This window comes from Tupaia chinensis, unplaced genomic scaffold (assembly GCF_000334495.1).
Source record: "Tupaia chinensis unplaced genomic scaffold, TupChi_1.0 Scaffold144100_1, whole genome shotgun sequence".
Classification (NCBI taxonomy): Eukaryota; Metazoa; Chordata; class Mammalia; order Scandentia; family Tupaiidae; genus Tupaia; species Tupaia belangeri.
Genome location: NW_006203954.1, coordinates 15620 through 23794, shown reverse-complemented (window position 1 = coordinate 23794; position 8175 = coordinate 15620). Strand labels below are relative to the sequence as shown.

Here is an 8175-nt window from a genome sequence, read left to right as displayed (position 1 = left end):
ACTTTTTAAAATATTTTCAATTTCAGGAAAAGCAGTTTTAGCTTTAATAAATCAAAGAAATATGCTTAAAACTTAAAGCCAGGAAATAGGTTGGGATTCTGTTCAAATAGTGGGTACATGAACCTATCGACAGCTCAAAAGACAAAAATCCTTAAAATCAGAAAACAAAGCCTAGAAAAAAAAACAACAATGTTCTAATCAAAAGTCATAAAATTCTATTTCACCAGTTCAGTGTCATGTACTTTATCTTTTGTTGTGATTCAATTTTCCCAATTAAATTCTGGGATATAATATTCAACTCCAGACTTGTTCCCATGATTAAGATGGCCATTTTCTTAGTTTTTGAAGACTTATTTCTGTGTGACTGCATTTAATTTTCCTGATATAGCACTCCCTGCAGAATTTCTTGGAGATCTGGTCTGGTGTTGGTAAATTCTTTCAGGTTTTGTTTATCTGAAAATGTTCTTGTCTTTTCTTCCCATATGAAGGACAGTCTTGCCCAGCATAGTATCTGTGGTTGCAATTGCTTTTCCCTTAACACTTTGAATATATTTTCCCATTCTTTCCTCACTCGCATTGTTTCTGATGAGAGGTCCACTGTCAACCTGATGGTATATCCTTTGTAGGTAACTTCCATTTCTCTCTTGCCAATCTTAATATCTTGTCTTTGTGGTTTTGCTCAATTTGGCTATAATGTGTCTTGGAGATCTTCTTGGGTTTATTCTATTGGGGGTCCTTTGTATTTCTTGGGACTGGATCTTTGAATGCTTCTCTGGGTTTGGAAAGTTTTCTTCCAGGATTTCATGGAATAGATTGTCAATGCCCTTATGGGTCTCTTCCTCTTCTGGGATACCAATTATCCATATCTTTGGACATTTGATGGTATTTCTCGTATAGTATTCTTATGTTTTGGGACAATTTTCTGAGTCTTTATGGTGGATTTTTCTAGGCCAGTGATTCTATCTTCTACATCTGTGATTCGATTTTCAGTATGATCTAGTCTGCTTTGAATACTCTCAAGGGAGGTTTTGACTTCCTGTATTATAGTCTTCATCTCTTAACAGGCCCATTTGATTCTTTTTTAAAGTGTGTAATTTCTCTTTTAGATCTTGCAAGAATTTTCTCAACTCCTGGAACTCATCAGCTCCTTTCTTCTTTCTCTTCTGCAGTTCATTGTCTCTCTTCTCTTCCATCTTTGTTAGCTTACTGCAGGAGGGGGCAGAGGCCACAGCCACGCATGTGTGTGAGGATCCATCTTTGCTGATCCTTCTCCTGTTCTGTAAATTACCCTCTGATATTACACTTTCGTTACATCCTCTATGGAATTCCTGCTTCACTTTTTAGTCTCAGATTCCCTTTGAACACACTGTGGTTATGAACAAGTCTTGAAAAGGAAGCTCAAGAGTTGGGGGTGGGCTCCAGAATTGCTTGAAAACTTTTTTCCCCCAGGTGTTTGCCTCACTGGGAGAGAGAGACAATGAGGGGGAAAGAGAGAAATCAAACCCCTCCAAGGGGGATGCTATGCCACCATTCCATCTCCTCCATTCTCCTCCTGGTATTTTGGGCACAAACTCACATGCACCCTGCATGATTTCCAAGCCTCCATTCCAGGACTCTAACTGTGGTCGGCCATATGAGTCCAGCACATTAACCACCCTGCCACCTGCTGGTTCCTTGCCTGAAATCTTGATCCAGACAGATGAACTCTTCCTTCCTCTGAATCACCACATTCTTACACCATGTACAACCAAAGCTTCATCGAAGTAAAATTTCCCCCAATATTCTCTTCCCACCCCACCCTATCCAGTATTTCAGGGAGAACTCAGAACCAGATCAATATTCTCAGACCTTTCCATTCAGATGGGGTCAGAATCTTTAGTAAATATACCCACAACCCAGCTTGAAACCAGACCTTCATAAAATATTAGTCATATATGACCCAGTTCTAGACTTCAAGCAAGAAAAAACTCAGAATTTCCCAGCTTTGAAATATTGGTATCAGGGTATTCTCAGGAAGGGGATAGTAATGGGGGGGCTCTTCAAAGGAGACCAGAATATGAGCAGTCCAGTGAAGGGATAATCGCCATACCAGTGCTATGAGAATGCAAATATTAATTTATTATTTTCTATTTGCCAGGAATTTTACTAAGCACTAAATGTCTTATGGTCAAAAATAAGAACAGGAGTTGAAAGGTCAAAAGTGAACTGTCACTGAGTTAGCACAAGAATTGAGAAGGGAGTCTGAGACTGGAGTTTGTGAGGAATTCAGATCTCTCCCAAGTCCTCTTCTTTTCAGCAATGTTGTTACCTACAGCAAGACACACACAGTTACTGTCACCCCTGGGTTCAGGAGCTTAACCCAGACCCACCTTCCCCACCTGCTTTCTACCTGATCCACCACAATCCCCATTTCTCTGCCTGCTCAGGTCCTAGGGTAAAAAGGCCATCCCTGCATGAGCCCTGCTCTTCCAAATAAGCAGCACTTAAGAGTAAATGAGTACCCCAAAGTGACTGAATTTCATCTCAAATCCCAGGTGACTTTGGGGGCATGCCACAGACTTCAAGTTTCAAAAATACTCTCAGAATGGGAAGGGCCACATTATTGAGGTCAGAGAATAAACCTGATTCTGAAATGAGGACTTTAAAGGTAGGAGAGTTGCTCATATTGTATATGATGTTCTTTGAAAAGATTCCAAAACCAATGTATGTTTTCTTGTATGACCTCAGTTGAACATCTGACACTACTCAGTATTTCCTCCTTCCTGAAAAATTTTTGTTTACTTTTGTTCAAGAGCCAAAGCATTTATGCATGCATGTAAGAGAAAGAGAGAGAGAGACAGGCACCTTTAACAAGGTCCTGATAAGCCTGATCCCCTTCCCACAGCCTCAAGCTCATCAAGATCTTGGGCACATACACCTGGTGTGTTTTCAGGTTGACTCAGGGATCCAAACCTGTAGCTGGCCATATGGCTTCTAGCACTGCAGTTCAGTCCATCACTGACTATGTCACCAAATCTGGGCCCTTCCAGAAATTCTTCACTTCCTTGATTTATCTGATAACATATTCTTCTAACTCTTCTGCTTCTCTGCTTTTTCCCCATCTTCTTTAAAACTTTTTCTTTTGATATTTTGTTAATCATGCATTTTAGCATTAATTTTTATTTTTTTAGTTTTTGGAGGAATTTTTGCTATGGGGTGCTCTCTGGGGAGATAGAAAGAGACAGAGAGACTGAAAGTGAGAAATCTCCCCCCAGGAGGGTTGGCCAGGCCATGATCCCTTCTCTTCCGTTCTCCTTTCAGAATTTTGGGCACACACACACACAGACCTGGCATGAATTTTTGGTCTGGGACTCGAACCACAGTGGGGCTGTGGGAGTCCAGCAATGTGACCTTACACTATCTGCTGGTTCCAGTTACTATCACCCTGGGTTCAGGAGTCTAACCAGACCCACCTTCCCCACCCACTTTATACCTTATCCACAGGTACAAATTTTTTTAATTTTTATTTTGATTTTTTTTACAAATTTATCAAAATGTTCTTGGTTTTGATCACTAATTTATCTTGATTGCACTTGTTTTGGTACCCTTCTAAATTTTCCACCTAAGGAAAGTGCATCCCTCACTCCACTCTACTCCCAGGCCTACTTTCCTTTTACCATCTAGCTTTCTCTCTTCTCTTCATTCCACTCCTCTTGTAAACAATCTCTTAGGACAATCTCATTCTGTCCCATCCCTTCAGCAATAGCCTATATATATGGATTGCTGCCAAAGTTACCTCCATTTAGCTTCAAACACATTTCCAACTGCTAACGGGGATCCCCACTTCACTGTCTCATAGAAACCTCTGACCCAACATGAGCAAACCGAAGCCCTTTGTTGTTCCTCTAAACCTACCTCTGCTTTTATAGTTAGTATTTCTATAAATAGCACCACAGTCACTCAATGATGCAAATTTTATTCACTCAGTGAACAATTCTATAGATTCAACTCTGTTGCCTCTGATTCCCAAGTCTGTGTTCTCCTTTATATACACGCTGGTATTTGTGTAATCTGGTTTATTATTTTTTAACTGTCCTAGCCCTTACATTACTGACAGAGATGTCGTTTAATATGTTTATCTGATCACGTTTGATCAAATATTGTTATAGAATAGGTGCCCTGCCACAATGTCAAATTCCATCCCCAAATCCACCAATTACTATCTGTGATCTTATAGAAAGTATCACATTTTGAAATATATATCCTCTCTATAAGGCAAGAATAACAATAGTGTGTATCTAAAAGAATTGTTGGCCAAGCTTCTGTAGCGCATCAGTAGCATACTGTACTGCAAAGCTGGAAGCCACATGACAAGCATGGTTTGAGTCCCTAGCCCAGTTGGGATGCTCAAATTATAATTTAGAGTAAACATTATCATAAAGTACAAACACAAGCATTGCATGCTGGCACAAGAAATAATAACACAAGAAGTTATAATCATCAACATATGTACACCTAACAAGGTCTCAAAACTGCCGAGTGAAACAAGCCAGGCTATGAAGGAGAGACATTGTATGTCCCCACTTAATATACACCGAGTTTCTGCACTCTATTACTGAAACTGATTGACTAATGGATATACAAAGACAATATATGGTTGTAAATACCAGATATTGTGTGTGTGGAAGAGTAGGGCCTGAGGAATGACATTTAGAAGAAAAATACAGAGGCAAAGCATTAATGGGACAAAGAAATGTGGTATTATCTGTTGAAGATATTTTAATCAACTGGACTAGGGAGAAATGTTCAGATATTGAAATATTCACTTTGTAAACTAAATAATGTGATTGAATGTATAAAAAATGAAATTTAAAAAAGGAAAAAAATTAGAAAAATAACTAACTGAAGGTGGGATGAAATATGTAATTCATATATTGAAGCCGGTGATTTTAATATATCTTCAAAACGAATCAAACAGACATAAAAATAAGCAGTTAGAAAGTTCTGAAATTAAAGATACATGTGCTAGAATAATACTTCAAGAAAAATTCATCACTTTAAATATACATATTAAGAGACAAGTAGAATGAACCAAATGACTTAAGAATTTCATTTCTAAATGGGAGTAAAAAGAACCAGACATACCCAGAGGAAAAAATTACATAATAAACAGTAGAATTTGGTGAAATAGCAAGCAAAAGTGATAAAGATGGAGAAAATCAAAACTTATGCATTTTATACAGATTAACAAGACAGATCAATTTTCTGAGAAAACTGATTTTTTTAAATGGGGAAAACATAAAAATAAGCAAATTCCTTCCCCCCTGGGGGGTGATTTCTCACTTTCTGTCTCTCTCTCTCTCTCTCTCTCTCTCTCTCTCTGGCAAGCACATATGCCCTATACCAAAAATCTCTCTCTTAAAAAAAAGAAAAAAAAAGAACATTGATCAAATTCAATATGTAATTACAACTTTTTAAAATAAAGTTGGGAAATTAGAAATAAATAAAACAATGATTTTTATAAAAGATGATAAGAAATCTGGAACCAGCAGGTGATGTATTGTTTAAGGCACTGGACCCCCATGTGGCCAATGCAATTTGAGTCTCAGACCCTGCAACCTGGAACTCACACCAGCCATGTGTGTGCGCATGCCCAAAATCCCAAGAGGAGAAGGGATTATAGCATGACCATCAACCATGGGAGTTGATTTCTCATTTTCTGTCTCTGTCTCTTTGTCTCTCTCTGGATAGTGCATACTCCCTATCACAAAAAAAGAAATGTAGAAAAATTTACAGCAAACATTATCTTTGATGGAGAAAATTTAGACACATTTGAAAGCAGGAATAAGATTATAATATCTACTATAACTACTACTCTTTAATATATTAGAAATGGTAATGTATTAAGATAATGTTAATGTATTGATATAATGTAATAAGAAAAGAAAGGGAAATAAAGAGGTATAAGAATTTGAAGGGAAGAGGAAAGAAATCTATCATCATTTGGAAATGACAGAATCTTTAACCTAGGGGGAAAAAAAACACAGAATTATCAAGTTAATAGTACTATTAAGACTTCACCAGTCGTCCTTGTTAGTACAGTGGTGAGTATCCCCATCTGTAAATCAGGAGATCAGGGTTCGATTCCCCAATGGGGAGGAGCAGTCTTAGGACCAGTAGTTGGTGTAATGGCTATGTTTCTGGACTCCCATGTGGCTTAAACTTGCACCAGGCACATGTGCATGTGTGACCAAGATCCCAAAAGGAGAATGGAGAAGAAGGGATTGCAGCATGGCCATCCCCCTGGGGGGTGATTTCTCATTTTCTGTCTCTTTGTCTCTCTCTGTCTTTCTGGAGAGTGCACGTGCCCTATGGCAAAAACCTTAAAAAAAAAAAAAAAAAAGACTTCACCAAGGTAATTGTTCTTGATACAACAACATACAAAAATCAAGAGGTTTTTCTATGCCAGAAATAATAAAGTATAATTTTATAAATATGTTACCATTAATTGTGAGAAATATTATGAAGTCCTTAGAAATTATCTGACTGGAGAATAAATAAGGCTCATGTAGAAGGTATTTTTTAAAACTATAAAAAAGGATAACAAAAGAGTTAAATAAATTAAGAGGTACTACATGCTTTTGGATGAAATAATTTAATATTATAATGATATTAAATTTCCCCAGATTGATCTATAATTTCAATGCTATCCCAATACAAATTCTAATTTAAAATTTTGAGACAATTGGAGAACTAGTGATTTCAGGGAAAAAAGAGAAATGAAGATTTCCTACTGATAATTCAGCCTCCAGCCCACAAGCTTGAGTGGTAGGGAACTACTCTAGCTTTCTCTATATCTCTATCTCTGTCTCTGTGTCTCTTTCTCTCTCTCTGCTTCTCTCTTTTCATTTTTTTATAATTTTTCCTTTGTAAAATTGTTTAAGGTAAAGTATTCTCTTGCTTTCAGCCCTGCCTTATCTTGTTAATAATCCCCTCTCCCCCTCCCACCGAAGCAGGAGAGGTGAGAGGCGGACTTTCAGAAGAAGATTCCTTATGACTCCTGAGAACTAGTGATTTCACGTGGTGCAATCATGCACCACACAGTTTTCTATTTTGTGCTTTTTAAATAATAATAATAATAATAATTTTTAGTTGTTTTTTAATTTTTTTCCTTTTTTCCCTCTGTTTATTTGTTATTGTTTTTGTTGTTTTTGCCTCTCTCTTTGTTTCCTTTTCTTTTTTTCTATTCTTGTCTCTACCCTCCTCAATCTTCATTTACTGTGTTTCTAGATGAATCTAAGGGAATTATAGCCAAACATCCAAACACTACTATGGTTAACATATTCCTCAATATGTACTGAATCTGCTGCACAAAGGGATCACAACAGAACAGCAAAGAGAATCCAGATCACCTCTTTCTGCATGCTCCTGAACGTTCAGATAGAACTTCAAGAATTAGGAAAAAACACACCAGACCAGCTCTTCAAGAAACCCTGAAAAAAAGTACTGTTCCAGGAAAACTAAAGAACTAACAGCCAGAAACAAAGAAATAAAAGTCAACTAAGACAACAGCCAACTTAAACATTGGTTACAGATCCTGTGACATTGATAATAACATTGAACATTAATGGATTAAACTCTCCAACCAAGAGACACAGACTGGTCGAATGGATAAAACAACAGAAACCCTCTATCTGTTGCCTACAGGAAACCCATCTCATGGAGAAAGACATACATAGACTGAAAGTGAAGGGTTGGAAAAAGGTTTTCCATGCAAATGGGAACCAAAAAAGAATTAGGAAGAAACACACCATCCATCAGATGACTAGAAATCACCACAGGACCACAAGAAATATGAGAAAGCAAGAAAATACCTCTCTTCCTAGGGAAAATAATAACTCCTCTTCATCCACAGACAGTTCAATGGAAAATGGCCCCATAAAATGAGAATAATATATGAGAAATACTAGAAACCATCCACATCCAAACATCCAGATAATTGGTATCCCCGAAGGCAAAGAGACTCATAAGGGCAATGATAAACTATTCCATGAAATCCTGCAAGAAAACTTTCCAAACTTAGAGAGGCACTCAAAGATCCAATCCCAAGAAATATAGAGGACCCCAAATAGAATCAACCCTAGAAGATCTTCTCCAAGACATATTATAGCCAGATTGACCAAAACCATATACAAA

At 37.5% G+C, this 8175-nt stretch overlaps 1 protein-coding gene across 1 annotated transcript in view; it reads right to left on the bottom strand.

Annotated features, from left to right (window-relative positions):
• Positions 1-2201: 2201 nt before the first annotated feature.
• LOC102477711 (HLA class II histocompatibility antigen, DP alpha 1 chain) overlaps positions 2202-8175 on the bottom strand; it is an 11102-nt gene continuing 5128 nt past the window's right edge. The window contains exon 5 of the mRNA XM_006165937.3: positions 2202-2308. The gene's annotated coding sequence lies outside the window, so the exon portion shown is untranslated. The remainder of the gene's footprint in view (positions 2309-8175) is intronic.